General features: G+C 40.1%; 1 protein-coding gene across 5 annotated transcripts in view; it reads right to left on the bottom strand.

The window, feature by feature from the left end:
* The window catches only part of GRIK2 (glutamate ionotropic receptor kainate type subunit 2), a 614149-nt gene that overhangs the window by 430390 nt on the left and 157844 nt on the right, over window positions 1–25915 (bottom strand). The gene's annotated exons all lie outside the window — the stretch shown is intronic.

Genomic DNA, 25915 nt, shown 5'->3' with positions numbered 1-25915 from the left:
CAAGGGGTGGAGAGTTGTTTTGTTTATTTTTTTGCTTGCTCACTGATGTCAGGCCAGGAGGGTCTAAATATGCATGTCTGGTGTGGGTCAGATTTGCTCACATAAAGAAGCTGGACCCTGTGCTGAGTGACAGCTGCCGCTACATGTCAGGATGTCTAAAACTAACAACCGTGAACAGCCTTATGTGGTTGCTGGAATGACTCCAGCTGATATTAAGAGAGCAATCACAAGCCAACTGGAACGTTTATGACAGGTAAAAGATACCAGACATCCGCTATATGGCCACACCACAGTAGTTAGCCTCCTGCAATTGCAGAAAAGCTTTCTAGTGGCAACAGAACCACTTAAAAAATCATCGGCAACTTTACAACTGGAAATGTGGCACACACAGCCCGAAATACTCATTGCACAATACTCAAATGCACAATACTCAAATGCACAGTGACATTGCCAAACACCTTCCTGCAGGCACGGAAAAGGATTGGTCAACCTGGAGATGTTTAAAGCACCTCCAAACAAGAGTTGATAGATCAAAAGGCAGCATGCAGGACTATTAGCCTGGGGCTATTCCAACGACCTAGACGCATGTGACTGCAGTGAGACACAAACCATGGAACATCTGTTGGTCTGCCCACTCCTGGGAGAAACCGTGTGCCATAGAAGATTTCAATAGGGCTATAGACTGAGCCATATCATGTGCCCAACACTGGAAAAACCTATGATTGTAGTGGAAGGACACAAGAAGAAGAAGGTGAATCCTATTAGCTCCAGGCTAGGAGTACAAGAAGGACTGAGATGTCCTTCTGAGGCAGAGAGAACTAGGGAGCAGGGGTCTTGAGGAAAACCCATGAGCATCCAAGCTCTGAAGAAAAATTAGGTTTGTGTTGCTTTGATTTGACTGACATTAACATTAAAGGTAAACCCTAGAAAAGGGGTAAGATTAGCCCATATCCTACGTGTGTAACTGGAGAGGAACTCAACGTACTTACAAGCAGAAATCAGGCTCCTTGGACTGCCACATACACCCATGCAAAGGACAGTTAGAATCTAGATTAAAATAAGTGGGAAGGAATTTAAACAGGGAAAGAGACAGATTGCAATTTAACATTTCCTTGACCACTGAAGAGGTGTAAAATCCAGTAAAAATAATAATATTCCTAAATTTGTAGTCCACCATTCATCCCTAAAAGGGATCCTTAAGTGCTTTACAAACCATATAGGTTTACAGGAGACAACTCACTCACCCATTGGCCTGGAACATTGTTTCATTATCGACTCAGGGCTTATCTACTCTTGAAACACTACAACAGCGCTGCTGTTGCACTTCAGTGTAGACACTACCTACACTGGCGGGATGGGTTCTCCCAATCAGTGTAGGTAATCCACCTCTTTGAGAGGTGCTAGGTGGGTCGACGGAAGAATTCTTCTGTCAACCTAGCACTGTTCACATGGGGACTTAGGTCAGCTTAATTATGTTGCTTGGAGTGTGGATTTTTCACCCGATTTCTTAACCTAGTTTTCTAGTGTAGACTAGAAATAAGAGTGCCAGAAAATCACTTAGCTACGTGCTTAACTTGACACATGTGAGTACTCTCATCCTTATTCAGCAAAGCACCACCAATGTAATTCAAGCACATGCTTAAATGAAGTACTTTGCTGCATGGGGATAGGATTACTCATTGCTTAAAATGCATCATGTAGTTAAGTGTTTTACTGAAAAAGGGCCTGAATCACCAACACTATTTCCTGAGGTAAATTGTGAACACCTTGGATGACTTCTATGAGACTACTTATATTTCAGCCCAAGGCATTATGAGCTTACTTCACTTTCTAGTTCTCAGTAACTATAGAATTTTCAGAAAAGAAGTATTTTATAATGAGTAATAAACACTTACCAAATGGGTATTTTGCAGGCAAATAAAGATATTCTAGCTTTTTTAACCCCTCAATGTGCATGAGTGAGAGGTGAATATAGTTCCCTTAAGCTCTCAAGATATTTCTGTAAAAGCAAAGAATGCACAGAATCCATTCTGCTAAATAATAATAGGAAATCAGTTACCGGAAGGATTTCAACGAGCTATTGCCCTTCTATATCTGGAAAATGAATAATTCTGTGTATGTCATCTCATCTTTAGATTCTTATACAACAATGCATGAAGAAAGCATTAGAGAAGATAACTTCACATTTAAAATTATATGTAGATTTAAACTTTTTTAAAAAGTGAATGGTATAATTCCATTACTGTTTAACTATAATTGTAAAATGTAGAATTAAACTTCAGAGAGCTCTCTTTATTATATTAATTTATTATTATATTATTTTATTTTTGTATTGTTATTATTGTTTACAGCTGAACATCCTCAGGGTCGTGATAATTATCTTATCCAAACAGTTGCATGTGATCAAAGTCAGTTAATTGTTCCTTAAATTTATTTCTGTTGCTCAAAGCACTACTCATAAACTCCTAGATTCATTAAAAGTGAGTCAGTTATTGCAAGGTCTTTTCTTAGAGAGGCATGAATTACTTTTCAGATTTTGATAAGTAGCTCTTGATGTTCTGTTTTAAGATCCTGGTACTATTTAAAAAAAAAATCCTAAGCTAGGACCCAGCCATCTCAGGAACTGAAACTCTGTGTGCATCCACTATAACAACTATGCTCAACAGGGACTCACTGTCTGACAGAGCCCATGGCACAACTTTTAGGAGCTGGGTGCAGAATGGAGGCTCGGGGACAGGAAGAGATGGGATATTCACTCCAGAATTCCCTATTAGAACCATGCAGCAGGATTGGGGTCTTGCCATAATAGCAGGAGTGGGTAAAATGTACTTTGCTGCAGGTGGGATTGGGTGGAATACCAGACATAGGCGTGTGCACACGTGGGTAGGCCCAGGCACACCATAATGCAGGGCTCGACAAAACCGTTAAGCGACGCGAGCTGCCGCCAAAAAGAAAGACCCCAGCATTTTTTCTCGGCAGCGGGGAAGACGTTGCGACGGAGAATAAGACAGCAAGGGTAAGTAAATTTTAATGCAGTGTGGCCCAAAAATTCCCTGTGTGCACACCCTAATGTAATGTGCTGCACACACCTATGAAACCAGACTGCGATAATTTGCAGGAAAACACTAAATCTCTCATTAGTTTGTCATAAATAGAATTTCAGCAATGTAAAGCAAGTTTTTTTCTTTTTTTAAATAAAGGTTTTAATATTTAAATTTAAGTGAGGACTAGAAAGAGATTTGATGTCTATAATAACAGGAGTTAAAGTATTTTTAATATGGTTTAAGCAAGATTTGTTTTACTCTTTTAGTGGTAAAAATTGTCTGAACTCTGTTTATATATATAATATATTAACTGACCATGGGTTGGTTTGTTTTAGTAGCAACATGGGGCGATTGACCTCTCTTATGGGATCTAAGGTTTTTAAGGGTGGGAGCGGGGCAAGAATGCAAGAATGGCTGGGAGTGGGTAGTGCGGTGCGGGATGGGAGCAGGATTTAAAAAAACAGTCCCACAAGAACTCTATTCCCTATCACCAAAGATCAAAATGCTCTCTAGTTTTGCTGCCTTTAAAGCTCAGTGTAAAACAAACTTTTGGGGCAAGACTTCTCTCACTGAAAGTGCAGAACTGCCAGGCATCATTTCCTCCAAAGACAAATATCAAGAACAATTCATAATTTAACAAGGCATAGGGGAGTGGGAGGGAAGAGTATGATCCTTTGAGGGAGAAGTACAGCTTTCTTGGTTATATATATGGCGCCTAGACATTATGGTGACTGGCTCATTAGAATTGCATAGATACAGTGCTTAATATTTCAGTGCTAGCAGAAGCAACTGTTAATAGTGTTGCTCTGTCTGTACAAAATAGAATTTTGAGCAAGTCTGAGTTCTCAGTGAAAATGGACTAATTTATAATTTTGCACAGAGAACATTCAAAATTCAGGTTCCCATCATTTCAATGTGAAATTCAATAAAAACAAGTGTTGTAAATGAATTTCACTGAAGGTCAGATTTTTAAAGGTTGCTTACAGATGCAGATAGGTACCTAGTGGGATTTTCAAAAGCACCGAAATGCCTTGCCTCTATTGATATCATTGTATCATCTAGATGTTTTATACTGTATGAATAAAAGATTTTTCAGTTTGCTGGCAATTCTGAAAAAAATAATTTAAAAAATTGTTTTGGGTCAAACCAGAAATGATTGTTTTTGCAGTTTTCTGAAAATTGAAAAGTAAAATGAAAAAAAGCATTTCAGGTCAAACAAAATGTTTAGTTTTTGACAAAATCTAAATGCCTCATTTGGCTTTAACCATTTTTAAATGTTTTTGATTTTTTAAATAAAATTAAAAGGAAATTATGAAACAAAATAGCATTTGAAACCAAAAATCTAAAATATTGTGAAAATGTTGAAACCAAATTATTTGTTTTTTTCAGATTTTTTTCCAAGCCAATACAATTTGATGAGATGGATACAAATTCGTGAAACATTTGGTGTCAGTGAATCTGCATTTTTCATAGAAAAAAAGTTTTGAATGAAAAATTTCACACAGCTCTATTGTTTTGCACTGATACAGCAATGCAAAATATTCCTAACCCCATTTTAGCTGATTGGGTAAACCAAGTTTATGACTGCTTTGCTTCATTGGATGGCGCAAAGGCACTTGGTGATACAGGTGAATCTGATCTCATATTGACGAGCAGCAAGAAAATTTTAAATTAAACAAATAATTTATGGACCAATCATTCTCAGTTGCTGCTTTTTGGGACTGTCATGGCTCAACCAAAAACCAAGAAAGATCTGATGGGATACCAGTTATACCTGTCTGGCTGTCTAGTATGAACCATGACTGCCTTGAGCATGCTAAAACTGGGCCCAACAAAATTTTGAAAATATGCTATGGACAGCTATCTATGAGGCAATGTCCACAACCTTACCCATCTGCATGTGCCTGCTAATCAGTGAACATACAAACTGCACTCACCCAGCCATTCTCCTTAAATATTCCATGCATATCTAGCTCCACATACATGCTTGTGGATATCTGCACGAGCAAGGTTTTAAAAATTTAGCTCATGTCTCCGTAAAATGGGGGTAAATAATACTCCCTGATCTACCATATCGGGGTGCTGTGCTGGTTAGTATATGCTTGTGAAGAACACTGTAGATATACGGGACTATATAAATGCCAGGTTTTATTAACTATTAAATATTCATACAGTGATTTGAGTTACTGGGTAAAATCTACTGAGAATTATCATGAAATCTGTTGCAGTCTTATACTCTCACAGGAACAGCTATGTTACTGTAAGTCATCATTGTATGTGCCTTTGAAACAGGAAAAAATGATGTCCTGTATTTTACAAAAGGTCAGAATAGATGATTTAACGGTTCCTTCTGGCCTTCAACTCTATGAACTAGAGATTTATCTTAAAGTATCTTAAGTTTAGATGGTACAAATGGTAAAAGCAAGGATGACAAACTTTCTATAACTTACTCTCACAGGTAGCCTTTTATGTAATACAAAGAATGAATAACATTGTTTCATAAGCTGATAAAGAGAAAGCAGCAGCCCTTCTCCATGGCAAAAAAGGACATACTGATCACAACACCACTCTACTACTTAGAAGTGTCTCTCTACCTAATCTAGTAGTAATGACAATAGAGTTACGGCTATTCTACACTACAGAGTTTTGTCAACAAAAGTCAGCTTTTGACGATAAAACACTGGTGATGTACATACTACAATGCTCCCTCCACCAACGAAAGTCCTCTGCTTTGGCAACAAAAGAAACCATCTTGATGAGAGGCATACAGCTTTTTACAGCAAAGTTAGAGCGACAAAGTGTCAGTGTAGATGCTGTGTGCTGTAACTGGGCTCCAGGATACGCACCCTGACTGCTCTGCTCACGGTTTTGAACTCTGCTTCACTGTCCTGCTACACTGGTATGCACCCCTTCCCTTTCAAAGCCCCAGGAAATTTGAAATTGCTCAGAGTAGAGAGCTCACACAGCTATTGCCCAGCTGAGCATGCCTGCTCCCAGCAGCACATGCACTCTTGCCTGGTCTGCAGGGGAGGAGGTGAATCGTTCTCCTGGGTCTATGGGGAGACCAGGCTGTGGAAGAACTCGGAAAGAATCAGTCCTTCTCTCCTACGGCAGCATACAGACAGAGCAGGCTGCTGCTGTGGGAGGAGAGGAAGAGACTCCTGTGCAGAGCCAGGGAGGGAGGCAGGGTCTGATGTTGGGTGTCCTCCTACCCCCACCGGTGTACAGGTCTCCACTGGGCTGGGGTGGCAGGACGGGGACACCAGCTGTCTGTGTACCAGCTTCTGCCTCAGGAGTGGTTGCTTCTGGCTGCTGTCTGAACTTAAAGAGATAGTGTGTGAACACACTCACTGTCCCCCAACACTCACTCACTCCCTGTTGCACACTCCCTCCCCACCACCACTCACACACTTCTAAGGGCTTCTTGTGTTAGTGGTCAGCAATGTCAGTTTGGCTGACAGGACAGTTTAAAAGCGGCTGTCAATCTAGTAGGATGTCCACGGAACCATGGGATTCAGTAACCTTTATCATGTGATGCTGTGCCTGCCCCATGAGGCATTGCAAACCCTTCCCAAAGCACCCGGAGTGCACCCATCCCAAAGCACCTGGAGCTACCCACAGTGCACTGCTCCCTGTGTTGATGCAAGAGCTGGTAGTGTGAATTCATTCCACTGATATAAGGAGCATAGTGAGGACATGCAACAGCAGTTTAATTACAGTGGTGGCTGTACGCCAGCCTAACTTGTGTCAACAAAACTCTGTAGTGTAGACAAGACCTTAGAACCACTAGAAAGAAGCATGTGGGGATAATGCTATGATTTCATCAGTGCTGTGCTCCTCTGATGCAATCCAGGAGAGTAGCAGTGTGACTAATCCACACTAGATAATATCCACAGTGGTTCACAAACCATCTAGAGAGTTGATTTTTCACAGCTTTTTTTTTTAAATTATATAGCTGGCACTGAGAACTCGGAATACATCTCTTCTCAGTTATACCTTCCCATGTTGTTGCTGCAACACTCTGTTGCTAGGCAAACATAGAATAGAAATCACTCTTCCTGAAAGCAGATTCTTGTGTTACTTTACTACAGCGGCACTAGTGTGTGTCACTTCACTTTAAAGAACGGATTTATCCATTATGTACGGTCAACCGACTTTTTTTCCACTTCAGTGTGGAGAGAGAAGTAGCTTCAGAATTAGAACATATTGTTATAACACCAGCTGTAATGTTTCAAATTAAAAACATATATTCAAGATAGACATACTTTGATGACTTGCAGATTTCCAAACTTTTAAAAACAAGTCCAGAGGGGGAAAAGGCCAGTTACTCCTTGTATAGAAGTCTTTAAAAAAGGCCAGAATATGACCTTCTGCCTTGTAGCTAAAAATGAGCCCATGACACAAAGTTCTGCTCCAAACTACTCCAGAGTTAGAGGCTATTCAGAGCTAGTGTTTTGGTTCGGGTCAACATTTCAAAAAACTTGAATATTTCATTGCATTGGAGAACCACTAGCGCTGCAAAAATAGTAATGTAATGGCAGAGAGTAAAGAATGATACAGAATGTTCTTCATATGGAGTTGTCGATCTGAGATTAATGGGTCTAAGAGCTCATGGATAGAATGCTGATTGCTAAAAATAAAATATAAATCTTTTATATTTTGCAGTGCTGAGACAAAAAATATGCTTGTGTTTTAAGTAAAACTAGCTACATCGAGGTGTTGTTCCAACAAAAAATATGGTTGCTTATTCTGTGTAACATATCTTGTGAAAATCCCCTTGTATCCTTGGCAACTAATAATCATCTATGTGTAGAGCAGATAAGTGGCTGCTAATGCAACATCAATGAATCAGGCAGTCTATATGACTGTTGCATATCATATCTAAAAGTGAGGGGGGAGTTATTACTAACATTATAGATTTACTCACAAAGATGGTAAAAACAATAGAAGAAGGATTATTAGAAATAAATAGTGTACTTGCTACATGATTACTATAGACACAGAACATTCCTTTTTATTCTGCAAGTTAGAGAGGATGTCTTAAAAATAAAGCAATGTCAAATAATTGGCCCACTGCATAAACTATGGAATATTATATATGTATACACAAAGAATATTCTATTCCCTGTAAAATTTGACATGTACAGCTATTTAAAGTGTATTTAACCCTTCATGAATATTTAAAATGTTAAGGTGGTCTGTTTTCATAACAGCCCCAAATTAATTATTTAATACTGTTTAAAATATATGGGCCATATCCTGCTATCTATTCACAAGCTAAATTCCTCTGGACTTCACTAGTAATGCTGCTCATAGTAAAATGGTGGGCTGGGGTTCTGACACAACAGAATATAATACATTTCACCACATAGTAGACAATGGAAAACCATCCACCCACCTGTTAAAAATTACAAGGGTGTTCTGAGTAGAGCAGTATTGTGATCCCATAACTAGCACTCACCTTCCATGGGCACTGCCACATTTTTTCCAACTGCTCTCTGAAGTAAAATTTCCATGCAAGCCCACTGAAGTCAATGACAACGAAGGAAGTGAATGTGGTTGCACTAGTGTGACTGAGGGCAACATTTGGCCCATCTATTGGGGAATGACTTCACGGCTCACCTGATATGCAGGTATTTATGGGATTTCGTGAAGATTTTATTTTCCATCTATCTGCCATCCAATGGGAGCAAAATTTCAGTGAATTAGTAAATATTTTGAATGAAAATCTGTCCTTGGTTGGATCACTGCCAGCACAATGATTTCAAAGGGTCCATCAGAGAAAAAGTGAAACCTTTGAAACAAAGGTCTTATGGGTAAGGCCAGAGGTGACTTGAGTTCAATTCAGGCTCAGGCAGAAACTTTCTTAGCCTCAGTTCCAAATTTTCTGTTTATACATTGTATCTTTACTTCCATCCTTTGGCTGTCTTGTCTATTTAAACTCCAAGTCTTCAGGACAAGAACAGTCTCTCACTACATGTATTTACTGGGCCTAGCACAATGGGGCTGAAAACTTGGTTGAGGCTTCAAGGCACTCGTATAGTAAAGATAACAATAGTAACTTCTACAGATGGAGAGAATGTCTACACTAAAAACATTACCATGGCAGAGCTACAGCTGCGCTGCAGTAGTGTTTTAATGTAGACATTCAGTACACCAAACAGGAGAGGATCTCCCCTCATTGTAGTTAATCCAGCTCCCCAAGAGGTGATAGCTAGGGTAACAGAAGAATTATTTCATCAACCTGGCATTGTCTACACCGGGGATTAGGTCAGTTTAGCTACGGCTCTCAGTGGTGTTGTTTTTTTCATAGTTATGCCTGTGTAAGTTTTCAGTGTAGAGCATCTCGTAGCATGAAAAGGATGATAAACTGATATTGATGAGTCAATTTACTCTCAGAAAAAGTATGGTCATCATTAGGATTTTACCATTAGAAAGGTTAAACCATCAGGGAATGCAGCAAGACATACTTAACACGTGACTCAGTACAGCATGTGTTTCTGCCTGGTTTTGAACCAAGGACCTTTAGTGTATTACGCAAATGTAATAACCATTACACTATAGGGAGGTGAGAAGGCCTGGCATGGGTATAGTATTCCTATTTATATGCCAGCTCATTGACCCAAGGAATCATCCAGGAATTGATGAATGCATAAACAGCAGGTACCCCAGTAATTATTTGTTGCAAATACTAAAGTTAGATAATTGGAATAGTCACAAGCCTCCCCCCGCCTCCCCTTTTATGTCCATACTCCTCCAGTGATAATGTAGAGCCACAGGCTGGAAAAAAAAAAGTAAACTATTTTCCCATTGGACACAGGCAGAAAGCATCTTGCTCTGCAGTTTAGGCAGGAGAACATACAAGGAAATGTAGAATACAGGCACACACATTTTCCTGCAAAAACATCACAACAAACAATCTCTGATATGTCAAAATAGTACTAGCTAAGGCATTGACTTATCTTAGATGAGACTGCTACATACTGGCACATCCACTTCTGCAGTCACCCACAGCTTGTTTTGCAACAAACAGACCCTTTCTTAGTTTGGCCATGATCTGTTTTGGCTTTTGCATACCCTGGTGCAGATATCTCACACAACATTTGAAAAATCACTACTAAAAGGGCTAATGGTATTAGTGTTTTTCCCTGGCGTGTGCCCAAAGATGCCCTTTTGCATCACTGCTGGATCAAGCTTTTTGTATTCACTGATTTTCTATTATTGTCTTGGGTAGGTCTGGAACTCCTCAAAAGAATGGACTTTTTTTTCCAATTATCTTTGTATTTTTGATAAGAAACATCACCTATAGCTTCCATCCAGCTCCAAGAGTATTGTTTCTTCTTTCACTTATTGCTGTAATAAATGATGCAGCTAATTCACATTCAAGTTACCAGCATTCCACTATTATTCAAAAATAATCAGAGAAAAATACAGCTTTGGATTATTTTGATAACTATTCATTTGTCTGTAGTTCTGATTTTATAGAAACTGTAACTAATGTCTCTACAGGAAAATTATGCTGTTAGGTTTGTGAGAAAAGGATAGATAAAATGCTATTAAATGACAAATTACCTCTTGCCTTGCACACACATACACACACCTCAAAATAGTGTTTTCCAGTCACCTTATTAGGGAAAGCAACCTTCTGAATTGTTTCAAAATAAAATTTAAATAACCAGCCAACTGACTGAATCAACACATAGAATATTTGGCTATTCAGATATCTGGCACAGATATGGATTCAAATATAAAAGCATTTAGTTTGGATTAAGGATCCATCTTCTACAGCTATAAATCTGAACAAAGTTAACCCACCTAGCTGAGAAAATGAATAATGATTCTTCCTTGGAGAAACTCGAATGTAGGCAGCTGCTCAGATCCTGAATTTTTAAGCTACATACCTGGCTGGTTGGTTTGATGATTTGTATATGTGGTTCCCTGTATGCAGTTGAGAGTTTCTTATTAATCATATAGAATCACATCCTGCCACCCTGAGTCACACTAAATAATACTTTACTCAGTGAACAGCCCCAATTAAATCACCAGGACTTCTCCTGGAGTAAAGTACAACTTAAAATGAATAAGGGTGGCAGAACGTATACATTATTCAAGAACTTAGTGTCTGGCAAAACACAACAATTCACAACAATGAAAGAGCAAAAAAATAAAAACAGCAAGGGAACTGTCAGAGAACCCCAGTCACATGAAGCAATGAATTCACAACTGTCTTTAACAGGGCATTACAATAGACTGGCCATGGCAGGACTGCAGTCCAGATGTGATCATCCTCCCCTCCCTCCTCTCCTCCCAGAGAGTATATGAGAAGAAAAGACACAAACTCCAAACAAATACATGACTATTAAATGAACTGATGTAAGTGAGGTCTCCAAATGTCTTGAAATAAGGGCATTGGTACACTACTGCCAGATTAATTAAAAGCTGTACAGGATTTTGGTGCTTCTGGTCACTCAAACAAAACCATCTTGTGATGCTGCTGGCTGCCTTCTACTTCAGGAAAAATACTCACATGTGGGCAAGTATGAAATCATGCCTTCAACTGAAAAGTAAATTTTCATTACCTGTGGTGCAACCAGGCAGTTATATTCCTTTATTTGACAAGTTCGTTATTGCTAGCACACTGATCCAATCTCAATTTAAGCCTAGTATTTCATGAATGCTGCTCATTTCAAGGCAAGATTTACAGATATCAACAGTAAACATATTATGCTTTTATGTGTTTCCCCTCCTTTTTGACACACAGTTTTGATATATTTTGTTACATTCATGCAATTCCTACTTTATTGTGCTGCAACAGTATCTATTTTCTTTCAGCAAAATCTACATCCATTTTTTTCTTGCAAAAAGTGTGGGGTTTTATGCTTTTAGAGTGAAACCATTTCAGCTTCAGTCATGAGCAATATGTTAATGATGTAGCACAGAGCCCAGCAAAATAATGTCAACATAATCTGCAATCTGCACAGCAAAAATGAAATGTCAGCCAATTCCACCAAATGGCAAATGGCTTTACTGTTTGAGGAGATGGTACATAAATCTGTTAGTTCAGGCAAGGCGACACAATAGGAAATCAAAGGCTTTGAGAAAAAAATCAATAAAACTACAACTTTTACATTTCCTCAAAGACAAGTAGTAGAATTTGGTGGCTGGTTGCATTTTTTTCCAGCAGTATGCTTGATTGATCAAAAAGGCGCAAAGAGAAAAAAATCAATACCATTTTAATGTCCAAAAAAATTACACTAAGAAAAGCATTTGTTTATTCTTTGCACAAGTGCAGCCCTTAAATGGCAGTATATGTGAAATAATATCTGTAAATATTTTGTTAAGTTAGTGTCCACTAACATCATTGAATCAAATTCTTAAAAGCCTTAGATAGCCATGCAAACAAGCTGTAGTTGGATCTGGACCAGTTCACTCAGGGAGGGAGGTGAAGAGAGTATGCATCCATGTTGTGCTTGGTAGTATCACAGAGCTGCTTTGGACAGGAGGAGGTTTTAAGGCATATGAGCAGTCTATCCCTCTCTATTTTGAATATTCCTATGAGGACCCAGATATCTTGTGCCTCCTTTTTGTGCTTCACTTGTTAGATTAAAACATTTGGAGCAAGGACTGTCATCAATTGTGCATGTCAAGCACACTGTTGGCACAAACAATAAATAGTAGTATATCCTTATGAGGAGATTACTAGGAAGGGTAGAAATGTCTCGAGTAACCTATATTCAACTCCTGAGGAGGAAGTGGGGGGAAAGAATTGTTCCACAATGCCAGGTTGAGAATTTGGGTCATTAAGGTTCTCTCTTTTCTCTCCTGATCTTTGCGGTGGGCAAAGGGAGAAGATGATGAATCTTTGGTCAGATGACCCATCTTCTTTCCCAAAAGAGAGAAGCCAACAGCCAGGGAAAAGCAGCCTCTTAAAGTTTTTCTGTGGAGGAATGTCAATCAGTTTAGAGAACCTGTTTCCCATCAGTCCGCACCAAAATCAAGGAGGCCCAGGATAAATTCAGCATCTACCCCAGTCATCAGTATCCAGGGCCAACTGCCATATATGGCTATTTGGAAGAGGGGCAGAGTGATGGACTCCACCATGGTTAAAGTGGATTTAAAAAAAGGAAAGGGAGGGAGCTCTTATTAACCCAGCCAAGGGGAGGGGCAATTGTAGGGGAACCCTGCTCCTGAAGTCAGGGAGAGAAGTGGAAGCTCTCCATCCACTTTAAACAGAGGAAGGGGAGCTGCAGTCTCTTCCACTTGTCTTTACCTCTGGAAAGTGGAGAGACTTTTGCATGCTTCAAGGCGTGGGTGAAGGAGTCCACAGTGCATAAGTCACTTAGCAACCTAATTTCCATTAAAAGTCAGTAAGATTCAGGGTTCTAAGTGACTACGGTGCTTTTGAAAATTCTACCCAGTAACTAACATTTACAAAATGAATTGCTTTGTGCATTGAATTATTTTCCCCTGGCCTAAACTAGTGAACCAACTTATAGAAGCTACTGGAACAGAACATTCCAGGAAGTGCCTAATTGTGTTCTGCTTATGCAGACAAAACAGGATAAAGGCATGTAAGATGGTGCTGCATTCAACAGGAAATATAAGTAGTAGGCATTGTCTTCATTACTTAAAAAAAAAAAAAAGGAGTGTTTTTACCACAGGGTAACTAATGCATGTGAGCTGTCCCAAGGTAAAAACACAGTGAATACAAACACTTTGGTTTTACTGCAAGGCAAACTAAGTGAGGTCAACTAACTAGGGTTGATTCTGCTTACCAGTGTGTTGTCTTCACTGTGTTCTTACCTTGGGATAGCTCATGAATGTTAGCTACCCTGAGGTGAGAAACACATCTTTTTCATCAGTGAAGACCAGGTTTAAGACTGCAAACTCTATTTCAGCATTGTTCTTGAAGACTAGAGACCGGTGTTCAAAACAAGAAAACAAAATAGATTGACATAGACATATGCTAAAGAGAAAAAAAATCCCTAGCTTAAAGTTCAACTGAGTTCTAGGACTGTTTGGTGTGGAACATTACCTTCCCTAAGGCATATTCACACACTAGGTCACAGTCTCAGCTGCTGTAAATTGATTTCAATATAACAACATTGATTTACATCAGCTGAGAACCTGGATTCTTTTACCTCCTAAGCAGCCACTAGTACAGATCTTCCATTGAACATCTGTGCAAAAGGAGGGGAAAGCTGAGCTGGAATAAACCAGACACCACATTTACCAGACACCACATAGAGCCCTACGCAATGTCACAGGTTCAAATATAAGTAACAGACAGTCAAACCTTTGGCTTAGGAAAAGAGGGTAGCTACTCCATTCAGCACTCTGTTTCTAAGAACACCAAATGTCAAGTGAAAAAACTAAAATGCTGTGGGAGGTTAGAGGAAATGGATGGCATCAATTGGCTGATGAGAAGGTAATCATTAATAACCAATTTTAAAGTCTTCAGTGGCTTTATTTAATGCTAATATATTTCCCAAGAACATTATCCACAGCTTAAAAGTCATTCAGTAAATAGCAGCAGATGTTAAGCTGTAAGCCTGCATCATTCAACAAAGATTAGGTATTTAATAACATAGATATGCTTGGCAAAATCCTGCCCTTCAGATATTAAGCTGTGCAGAAAGGGGAGTCGAGCAATAGCACCAAGTGTGAGGTCTAGCAGCTGTTCTGCCAGAGCTGCACAGGAAAGCTCAAGGAGGCTGGGGGGCAATGCAAACAAACAGGACTCCCAGACACTGCTCTAAAAGGCAGTTGCATTCACATTTCTATACCTGCACTTGCTGCAACCCACAGATTATACATGTGTAAGGAAAGGCTTATCATATTTTTAAGTAGGATCCCCACCCATCACTCAAAGGTTAGAATCCTGCCCAACTACTGTAGGGTACAGTAGGTTCCCTGCAGACTTTCCCCCTCTAGTGTCTCTGTGCGGGATATTGTCCTTTATTATAAAAATGTGTAGAAAGGATAGAATCAGAGTTGGAAGGGACCTCAGGAGGTCATCTAGTCCAACCCCCTGCTCAGAGCAGGACTAACCTCAGCTAAATCATCCCAGCCAGGGCTTTGTCAAGCCGCAGCTTAAAAACCTCCAAAGATGGAGATTCCACCACCTCCCTCCATTCCAGTGCTTCACCACCCTCCTAGTGAAAAACATTTTCCTAATGTCCAACCTAGACCTCCCCCCCTGCAACTTGAAATCGTTGCTCCTTGTTCTGTCATCTGCCACCACTGAGAACAGCCTAGCTCCATCCTCCCTGGAACCCCCTTTCAGGTAGTTAAAGGCTGCTATGAAATCCCCCCTCATTCTTCTCTTCTGTAGACTGAACAAGCCTAGTTCCTTCAGCCTCTCCTCATAAGTCTTGTGCTCCAGCCCCCTAATCATATTTGTTGCCCTCTGCTGGACTCTCTCTAACTTCTCCACATCCTTGTTGTAGTGGGGGGCCCAAAACTGTACACAATACTCCAAATGCGGCCTCACCAATCCCGAATAGAGGGGAATAATCACTTCCCGTGATCTGCTGGCAATGCTCCTACTAATGCAGCCCAATATGCTATTAGCCTTCTTGGCAATCAGGGCACACTGCTGACTCATATCCAGCTTCTTATCCACTGTTACCCCCAGGTCCTTTTCTGCAGAACTGCTGCCTAGCTCGTCGGTCCCCAGTCTGTAGCTGTGCATGGGATTCTTCCTTCCTAAGTGCAGGACTCTGCACTTGTCCTTGTTGAACCTCATCAGATTTCTTTTGGCCCAATCCTCCAGTTTGTTTAGGTCCTTCTGTATCCTATCCCTATCTTCCAGTGTATCTACCACTCCCCCCAGCTTAGTGTCATCTGCAAACTTGCTGAGGGTGCAATCTACCCCGTCCTCCAGATCATTGATGAAGATGTTGAACAAAACCGGCCCCAGGACTGACCCCTGAGGCACTCCGCTTGTGACCGGCTGCCAGCTAGACATGGAGCCATTGATCACTACTTGTTGAGCCCTATGCTCTAGCCAGTTCTCTATCCATAAAATGCACCTGTTTAAAAATCAGCGTGCCTTTACCTTCACTGCTCCTTGCTTAAATATTTTTCATTCGTTATATGAATATCATTAGAAGAATGATGGTTGGTCCAATCTTGACTTTGTTGTGTATGTTATACCCTTGTTGCATACATTTTCAGCTCCTTAAGCTAAAATATGAAGTAGTAAAGGTAAACGTAAAAAAAAACCCACTGGACTTGTGGTTCACTCTCACTGACTTCAATTAGAGCAGAGTTAGACCAATACCAAGTGCCTTTGACAATCCCACCCTTAACGTATCTATGCCTCATCTGTAAAAGAATATTTCCTTTCTCTCTCTCTTTGTTTTCCTTCTCAATTTATATTGTGATCTCTTCAAGGCAGGGACTCTCTTTCCACACATAGCATACAACGGGGTCATGATTTCAGGTGAGATCTCTTGGCATTACTGTAATACAAATTAATAATCCTAAACAATTGTGATATGTTCAATTGGATAGAAAAATATATTTCAAAATAATAAGAAAACATGTTGGATAGAAGTACTGTGGTTTTACATGTGGCCCATTGGCACAGAATTTAAACTTCTCTATGACTCTCATTTTAAACATTATGTTCCATTGTTGCCAAACCAAGGAAAACAGAAAACATGCACACTACTTCTGCATCACACCAGCACACAAAGTATGTGCAATTCAGATAAGTATGCACTGCTGATAGATGGACAAATTAGAAACCATCTATGCTAGATAAGAAAAAAGAGGGGCTAGAGAAACAGACAGATGTAAACTTTTATGCCTTCATCAGGGATTTATACCATAGAAACCCAGCAAGATTTTTAAATGAACAGTGGTCCTAGTGAGAAGGCAGCATGCACTGAGTAGAACTGTGTGAAATATTTCAGGCAAAGTCAGGTTTCATTACATACTTGATACTTGATCAGGTTTGCCAAAAAGTTTTCTGATGTTCAAGAACCTGGGATTAATTCAAGCAAACTTGGGACAATGTATAACTTCTAGTAGAAACTGTTTGTAACTTGGCGAGTTCATCCCCAAACTAGATGTATCTGGCCATTTCCGCAAATTTATCATTTGACTTTGGATATTCATTCAAACCCTGAAACTCAAGGAATAATTTAATAGCTTTGAACCATGTGATCCACAACTGCAAATAAGAGTAGAATAAATCTTTATGAATGGAAACAGCTGGGCTTTGCATAGCATAGCTCTATTAGTGAGACTTTGTAATATAGATATATTTAATGTAAACCAAATAGTGTGTGTAATGTTTATAGGTTGGCAGGAATCTACTATTTTGACAATATTCTCTGAATAATAGAGAAACATTCTGTGAATAAGCAGTACCCTGTTATTATACATAATCACATAGGCACACCACCACCGAAAGCATTAAATGGATAGAGACAGCAAAATAAGTGCTACAGAGCACTGGGTCAGTGTGAGCCAAATACTTGACCACCACCTTGATGGGAAAATATTATTGTATTTATGTAATGTATGCACACATACAGTATGGATTTTAGCCAGATTTGTGGATTTATGATTTACAGAAAATTCTATTAAATCTTGCCTGTATAAATCAGAAGTAAAGTTAAAGTGGATCAGAGACTTGTTTGTTAGAACCATTTTTCAGGACTAATTCCCATCAAGGTTGAAACATGGTTTAAATTTGTGCAGTGTGGAATGGAAACCATCTTTCTTGCTTTTAAACAATGATGGGTTTAAAAATGGAAGCAGGAGAAGGCTTCAGAAAGAATGATGGGTATCTAGTCTTTAAGCCTCAGATGTGGAGGAAGATAAAAGATTTTGATGTCAGCAGTGAAGTAGGCAAATTTGTTCTCATTTATGTACTTGTGTAAGACCCCCTGAATTCCACAGAGTTGTCCAGATGAAAGGAATTAATCCTGCACCTATTGAAATAAATAGTAAAACTTGCATTGCCTTCAAAGAATACAAGATCTGGCACTAAGTGAAGGCAAAATTTATTCTAGCAAATTTTGTTCCTATCCATAGCTATCTTGGTGATTCTAGTATATTAACTCCATTTCTTCCTTCTTCTGTGTTTGTTTCACAAGATTTTAGAAGAGTTAAAAATTATTTTATAATAATTAATCAGATTCTGTGCTTGAACCACTGTTTGGACAGTATTTATTTTGCTAAATTATCCTGTCAGAGTGTTTAGTAATTGTCAGATATATTGCAGACAATGAAAGGCAAATCTATCAACCAACAAATCCCCGCAAAGCAATTAGAAAAGCAAATTAATGAACGATAAGCCTAAGAGGATAAAACAATTGCTTTGGTGAAGGGGTGAGACAGAGATTCATTTTATCTGATAATTTCTCAAAATGTCACCCCAAACTAAGCAAAAGTACATTTTTTTATTTCAATCATATGTGAGGTACGTTTTGGTAGGTCTGAAGCAGTGGGGATGGATTCATTAAATGGAATTTTTCCTGTGGTTTTTTCAATTGTTTTTAATTTCATGTATTATAAAATGCAAGTGATTCAAGAGATTTCTTAACTATTTTGTAGCTGAGAAAAAAATAAATAATTCATTTTAATAGGCGTGCTGTTGTGTTCTCTTGTAGTCAACCTGGCCATAATTATCCAATCTCTCTCCTTTTTATGATTATTATTGGATTATTTTATATGTCATATTGTTTTCTCTTTTTAAGATAGATAGTATTTCAATATTAAATGGAACATTAAGAGCCTAATTTTTAAAGGGGCTTTAAAGTGGTCTCCCTTTATAGCAGGGGAAAAGAATGTGGGCAAATGACAAGATTTAGGCATTTAACTACCTGATTTTCAGGGACAATTTGGAAATTAGATGTCTAAATACTATCTCCATCAGCAATTTTACAAATAATTACATAAGACTGTTTAATTATCTTTTTGCCTGCGTATAGGTAATATTTTTCATTACTCCTAAAATGGTTTAAATATTATTTTAAATTAATATTAAGAATGTGGAGAGAAGGAATAAATAAGATGGCATTATAATGGGTGCTGCAATTTTCAAAATAACTTATGGAAGTTAGACACCCAAATCCCATTGAATTTCAATGGAGTTGATAGTCTAAATCCATTAGACTCCTTTGAAAATCCCAGGGCTGATATTTTGGTTAAGTCAGCTGAGTTTTGTTTTCTACTAAATAGAAGTGGATCAACCATTGTGTTACAGACTCCAGGGATTTCTGAAGCCAGTAGTAATATTGACACAAACGGTGATGGGGGGCCTAAATTTTCAAAAGCAACTAGTGAATTTGGGTGCCTCAGTTTATAGTGTACCGATCTTGATTCTTTAGAATGTACTGAACACTTTCCTTGTGGAAATCAGGACTTTTTCATGAGTCTCAAATTGAACACTCAAAAACTGAGACACCTAAAATCTCCAGTCACTTTTGAAAATTTAAGACAGCATAAAGCCAAACTGTTCTCTCTCTTTTTCCCTCTGACATCACAAACAATTTTTTTTAAACAACAGATTTCATGGATATAACAAAGTATTTTCTTGAGTCTTTTTCTACAGTTTTGCTATGAGAATTTGTATATGAAACACTTAGGGAACTGCTCCTTCAATTTTAAATTCTTCATTGGAGTTTTTACATAAGGAAGAATTGCAGAAATCAGGCCTGGAAAATGTAAGTCTACATCATTTCAAAAGATAGTATCCAGGTATAATCAGAGCCATTTCACAAAAGCACTACACATTGCTGCTTCCGCTATATTGTTCCATTGATAATTTGCATGTGGCACTTGAAAGTTGTAATTAGGCAGACAATGAATTATAAAGTTTTATTGTGAAGGTGATTAATGTGTTGCAGAATCAGATGGTGCAAGCATGAACACAAATTAAAATTTGTATCTGGCTTTGTGAGATTCCCCTTAGAATCATTAATATTATGGACAGGTAGTTGTCATTTTGTTGTTTTCTTTAAAATGAATTAATTTTTCTGCTCTTCCTATTTGAATCATATAGAACTAACTATAATTCATGATGCTAGAACCTCTCAGTTGTCAGGGAGTCAATCATTTCAACTCCTCAAAGCTGAAATTTAGCAGACACTCAGCTTTTGGACTAGTTTCACATACTCTGGAGCTTCAGAGTCAAATCCAAGACTAAAGACAGTACAGCAGAAACAAATGCCACATCTGATCTGATGGCATGGACCAGGGCAATGTTTTGAAAAAGTATGCACTGAGGCCCACGTAGCAGCTCTGCATATTTCAGATACTGGAATGTTTTTGAGCAAAGCTGTGGAAGTTGCACGTAATCTTGTGTTCTTATCATTTTGGGTGGTAAAGCACCAACTGCATCATAGTAAGCAATAATAAACCAGAAATCCACCTCAGAAGTCTCTGTGAAGAAATTGTGCATCCCTTGGATCTTTCTGCAGTAAGTCTGGGTGATTTCTGAAATTGCTTTGGTCTATCCAGATAAAAGGCTAATTCCTGTCTCGTATCTAACATAAAAAAGGAGGACTCAGGCTGAGATTTATGTGGTTAAGGGGAAAATACCAGTAAATGAATAGACTGCCTCAGATGGAAATCCAACAGCACCTTAGGTAAGAATTTTGGGTGCGGCCATAAGGATACCTTATCCTTGAAAAATACCATAAATGGGGAATTTGTCATCAAGGTCCCAATCTCCCCAACCCTGTGGCATGACATGATAGATACCAGAAAAGCAGTCTTCGTATATAAGTAAAGCAAGGAGAAGATTTTCATAGGTCCAAAAGGGCGGTCCCATGAGCTATCTAAGGACCAGGTTGAGATCCCAAGTCAGATTAGGATCCTTAACCCGAGGATAAAGGTTCCCCAAACTCTTAATAAATCTAGAGGACACTAGGTGAGCAAATATAGAAAACCTCTCTAGTGGGAATGAAATGCTGATAAACCAGGTGAACCTTAATAGAGCAAATTGACGACCCTGATTTCTTCAAGTCCAGAAGGCAGAGATGAGCCAGACCTACCAAGAGTCAAGAAGGGGGGGCAGACTGAGGGCAGCAGCTTCAGCAGATGTTACTGAGTATGCTCAAGCCTAGTAAGCATGCTCAGAACAAGCCAAGCAGCAACTCGGGGTGGGGGGCAGCATGAGTCATCTCTGCAAGAAGGTAATCCAAGATGGCTGTGAGCAGAGAATAGTCAAGCAAATGCAGTGACTGTGACACCAGTAGTTGAATCTTTTCCATTTCTGAAGATAAGTAATTTGAGTTGACACCCTCCTACTGTTATGTAATACCTGTGGTACTCCTGTTAAACAGATGAATTATAATCCTGTGAATCATCTAGAACAGTGGTTCTCAACCGATGGTACGCGTACCACTGGTGGTACGCTGAAGAAGGCTGGGTGGTAGGCAAGCCGTACCATGCCGCCGAATCCACCGCCACTGGAAGGGCCCTCCCACCCATCCTTGCGAAACTCTGCTGCCAAAAAGGGGAAACAGCGGAAGGGTTTCGGTGGAGGGCATTGTTCCCGCCATGGAGCCCGCCGTGAAACCCCGCTGCCGCTGCAACTCCCGGCCCGCCGCCGCCATGAAACCCCGCCGCCGCCTAAAGTCTCCCCCTCCCCCTTTTTTTCCCGAGTGGTACTCAGGAAAAAAAGGTTGAGAACCGCTGATCTAGAAGCCATACTTGGAGGTAGAGAAGCCATCTTGGAGGTGTTTAGGTTGGGGTGAAACACATGACCTGATTCCTGGAACAGGGGATGAGGGATGGCTGGAAGCTTGAATAATGGTTGGACACACAAGTGAAGCAGGCAAGGATACCTGTCAGGCTCTGGGTTCTAGATGGTCAGACCTGGTGGTTGGAGCAGTGGTGGAAGTGGTGGACATAGGGTCGGGACTAGGTCAAGGGCAGTGTTGAAACTGGGGTCTGTGGACAGGCCATGGAAAAGCCAAATCAGGATGATAGTTGGAGTCAGAAAACAGGCCAAATATCAAAACTGAGTTAGAGTCAGTCCAAGGGTCTGGAGGTCAGGAGGCAGGTGCAGGACTGGGGCAAGTCACAAACAGGGCTGGAACAGACTCAGGGTTGGGTATGGACAAGGCTGAAGCAGGCTGGAGCTAGGCAGACGCAGGTGGGAACTAGTCTCAGGCAAAGCTGGGGTCAGGAACAGGAAGCAGATTAAGAGCAGGCTGGAAGCCTACGGAGTCTGTTACACTGTAAGGCAGCAACAGGGTTCCTAGCCTGGTAGTGTTGTTTCACAGACTAACTTGCAGCTCTGGCAGGGTCATCTGACCCAGGCCCTGTTCAGGGTCAAGTCACTGCAGGCTCTGGTGGAGGGGTGAGTCATGGCAGCCAAGTGAGCAGCCCTGGTCTGGCTGCACGTTTGCCTCGGCCAGGTCAGTACTATGAGGATAATCCTGGCCTTGTCTTATCTTGTTCATCACTCTTAGAATTAGTGGTGTGGGAGGGAATGCATAAAATAGGCCTTCGTCCAGCAAAGAAGAAATGTGTCTCCCAGAGAGTGGTGACCTAGGCTTCCTCTTGAGCCAAACAATGGGCAAGTCTTGTTGCTGAATGTGGTGAATAGGTCCATCTCGGGAAGTCCCCACCTTTGGAATATCCTGGGGAGAATTTGAGAGTTGAACTCCCATTTGTAGTCCTGAGAGAAGTGCCTGCTTAGCCTATCGGTTGTGACATTCTGGACTCCAGGGTGGTAAAGGCTGAGATTCAAATCTGATGGGCTATGCACCAGTTCCACACCTTCACAGCTTTGACAAACACAGGTGAAAGGGAGGATTTTGCTCCTCCGTTTGTTGATGTAAAACCACATTGTCTGTCATGATCATGAATGATTTGCTCCTTATAATGGGTGGGAATTGAAGGCATTCCTGACTGCCCTGAGTTCCAACAAGGTGATATGGAGACTGGCTTCCTGTGGTGACCATCTACCCTGAGAGGTGAGGATACTGATATGTGTTCCCCACCTATAAATTATGCATCTGTTATCCCAGATATTATTGGAACTGGGCGGATAAAAAGGACTTCTGCACAGACACTGATTTGATTTTTGCACCACTCTAGGGAGTTCTTCACATGGAAGGGAACCAGGACCTGTTTGTCCAAGCTGTCTCTGACTGATGATTAGATCCTTCTGAACCAGCCCTAAAAGCAACGGAGGCATAGTCTTGCATGCTCAGTCATAAAGGTGAAAGCTGCCATAGGACCCAGGAGCTGTAAATAGTTCCTTACTGTAGTATGGCCTGACCAGGTTCACCAAGTTATGACTGTCTGTGAGAAAGAAGGCCCTGGCTGTCAATGAATCCAAATATGCCCCCCTATGAATTGCCTCTGTCCAGGGACTAACATGGATATTTTTAGTATGTTTAGCTGGAGATCGAATTCCTGGAAAAGGAAGAGGCTCTCTGGGTGCAAGTTAATACTGCTTTGCAAGATTGGCCCTTGAGGAACCAGTCTTAGAGATATGGGAAGGCTAAAATCGCTTCTCGCCAAAAATAAGCAGCCACTGTCACTAGAATCTAGAAAACACCTTGGGGCCAAAGAAAGGCCACAGGGAAGGACCCAGTATTGGAAATTATCCTGGCCCATGGTGAAATATAGTTATTTTCTGTGTGTGGGATGTATCACTATTTGAAATAGGCATCCTGTAGGGCTAGGGCCAAAAACCAAACTCCTGCTTCTAGAGAAGGGATTAGCTGCCAGAGACACCATCATGAACTTTTGAGACTTTACAAATTTGTTCTTAGATTTAAGATTGGTCTCCACTCAGCGTCTTTTGGCACAAGAAAATACTTTGAGTTAAATCCTTTCTCCCTGTGAGGAGATGAGACTGGTTCTATCACTCTTAAATGAAGGAGAGAGTGTACTTCTTGACTCAGTATAGTCTCATGAGAGGGGTCCCTGAAGAGGGACAGGGAAGGGAGGTGGCAGGGAGGAATGCAAAGTGGATGGTGTAGTTCGATGTTATAAATTCCATGATCTACTTGTCTGTGCAATACACCAAGAGGCCTGTTGGAAATGGGAAAGGTGGTCTCCAAAAATGGGAACGTGGGGAAAAAGTTGCAGCTTGCAAACTACAGGTGACAGAGGAGTTGAGTTCTTGACCAAACCATCAAAATTGTTGTTTCTATGATGACTAGGTTCTTGCTAAAAGCGGATGAGAAGCTCTTTTCCTCTGGAATCTTTCTCTCTTTCAAGTGGGTTCTGTGTTTCTCAGAAAAGAACTGGGCCAGGTCTGAGCTCTGGGCAGTTTGAGTTCTGCTAAATCTCCTCTTGTTCATAGAAGTGTATGAATCTAGAGACCTCAATATGGCCCTGGAGTCCTTCAGCGTGTGCAGGGACTCATCTGTAGTCCCTGAGAAGAGCTTCTGATCCTCAAGCAGGAGATCCTTAACAGTATTCTGAACTTCTCTCAGGAACCACAGCAGTTGGAGCCACAATGCCTTGCATGTGACAACTGCTGTGGAGATGGATCTAGTGGTAGTGTCCACGACATCTAAGGATATTTAGAGAGAGGCTCTGGCTAATAACTGACTCTCCTTAATGATAGCCTGGAACTGATCTGTATGCCTACGTGGAAGATGTTCAATAAAGGTTGCAAACTTGTAATTTGTGAAGTTCTACATGGCTATCTTCACCTGATAGTTTGCAATCTGAAATTGGAGGGTTACAGATGAGTACGCCTTTCAGCCAAAAATGTCTAATCTCTTTTGGTACTTATCCTAAGGAGTCAACCTAGAAAAATGCTGTTCCCCCCACTGTTGATAATAAGTTACTTTCTCAGTAGATCTGGGGAGGAGCTACATGGCTTGGACCCAGAAATGAATTTTACCTAAGTATAGTATTTCCAAAACCACTAGAAAAGGCAAAAAAACCACCATGAAATAAATATAGCCAAAGGCACCTTTCATACTTACACCCTCTAAAAGAGCCAGAGAAAACAATGCAAGGGTTTGATTTTCCAGTGTATGCATGTGACACTTATTTGCACAGGAGCATTTTTGTCTGACTTATTAAGAAAGAGCATTAACAGACAGAAAACCTTACAAAGATGATGAAAAGCCTCAGAAGAACAAGAGAGTAGAGTATCATTTAACAAAAGAAAATGTTAATTAAAACTGAAGAAAATACATTAGCTCTGATGCCCCACAAGCGCATATCAAGTTCTATGATGATATAATTAGATTTTTTTTAAAAAATACTCTAGATGGCTGCAATAATACTTAGCATCACATTTCACAATGAACACAAGATCAGAGATAATCTCTTAAATACATGTAAGATGTAAACAGATCTCACATGCTAATTGCAAATGTCTTCATTAGCTATCAGAATTTAAGGGAAGGGACTGTCTTTTCCTATCTGTTTATACAGCACAATGAAGCCTCAATCCTGCTTGGGGCCTTAGGCCTTAGTACAATACTAATAATAATTGCATTATTGCTTTTATTTTTACATCAGAGCCATCTATAGAGCTCCAAGATTAAAGCAGGAATGTCCTTGCTTTCCCTAAGAATGATAGTGGATGGCATATTTTTCTTATTCCTGTCATTTCAGATTATGAGTAAACTGTCCCTACATAGAGTATGCTGTACAAATTGAAAAATGTTCCTTCCTGCATTCACTATCACACTGACTTGCTTTACTATTAGGTAGAATCATGAGGTTTTGGTAACCTCAGGTCATTGTAAAATAAAATAAAATAGAAACTTAGCTCTTATCTAACGTTTTTAAATGCTGTGCTATAAAGTTGCAGCTGGCTTCTGTTTAAACAAAAGGATCATTGGCAAACGGTGTGATTGGACTTCAGCTCCAGCACCAGGAAACTAAAAGGGAAAGAAGAATGATTGCAAGACAGCACA

Source organism: Emydura macquarii, unplaced genomic scaffold (genome assembly GCF_026122565.2).
Source record: "Emydura macquarii macquarii isolate MOO-44397 ecotype Brisbane River unplaced genomic scaffold, CSIRO-AGI_Emac_v2 contig_1146, whole genome shotgun sequence".
NCBI lineage: Eukaryota > Metazoa > Chordata > Testudines > Chelidae > Emydura > Emydura macquarii.
Note: the sequence above shows the minus strand (reverse complement) of the source record. Positions and strands in the feature narration are given on the sequence as shown.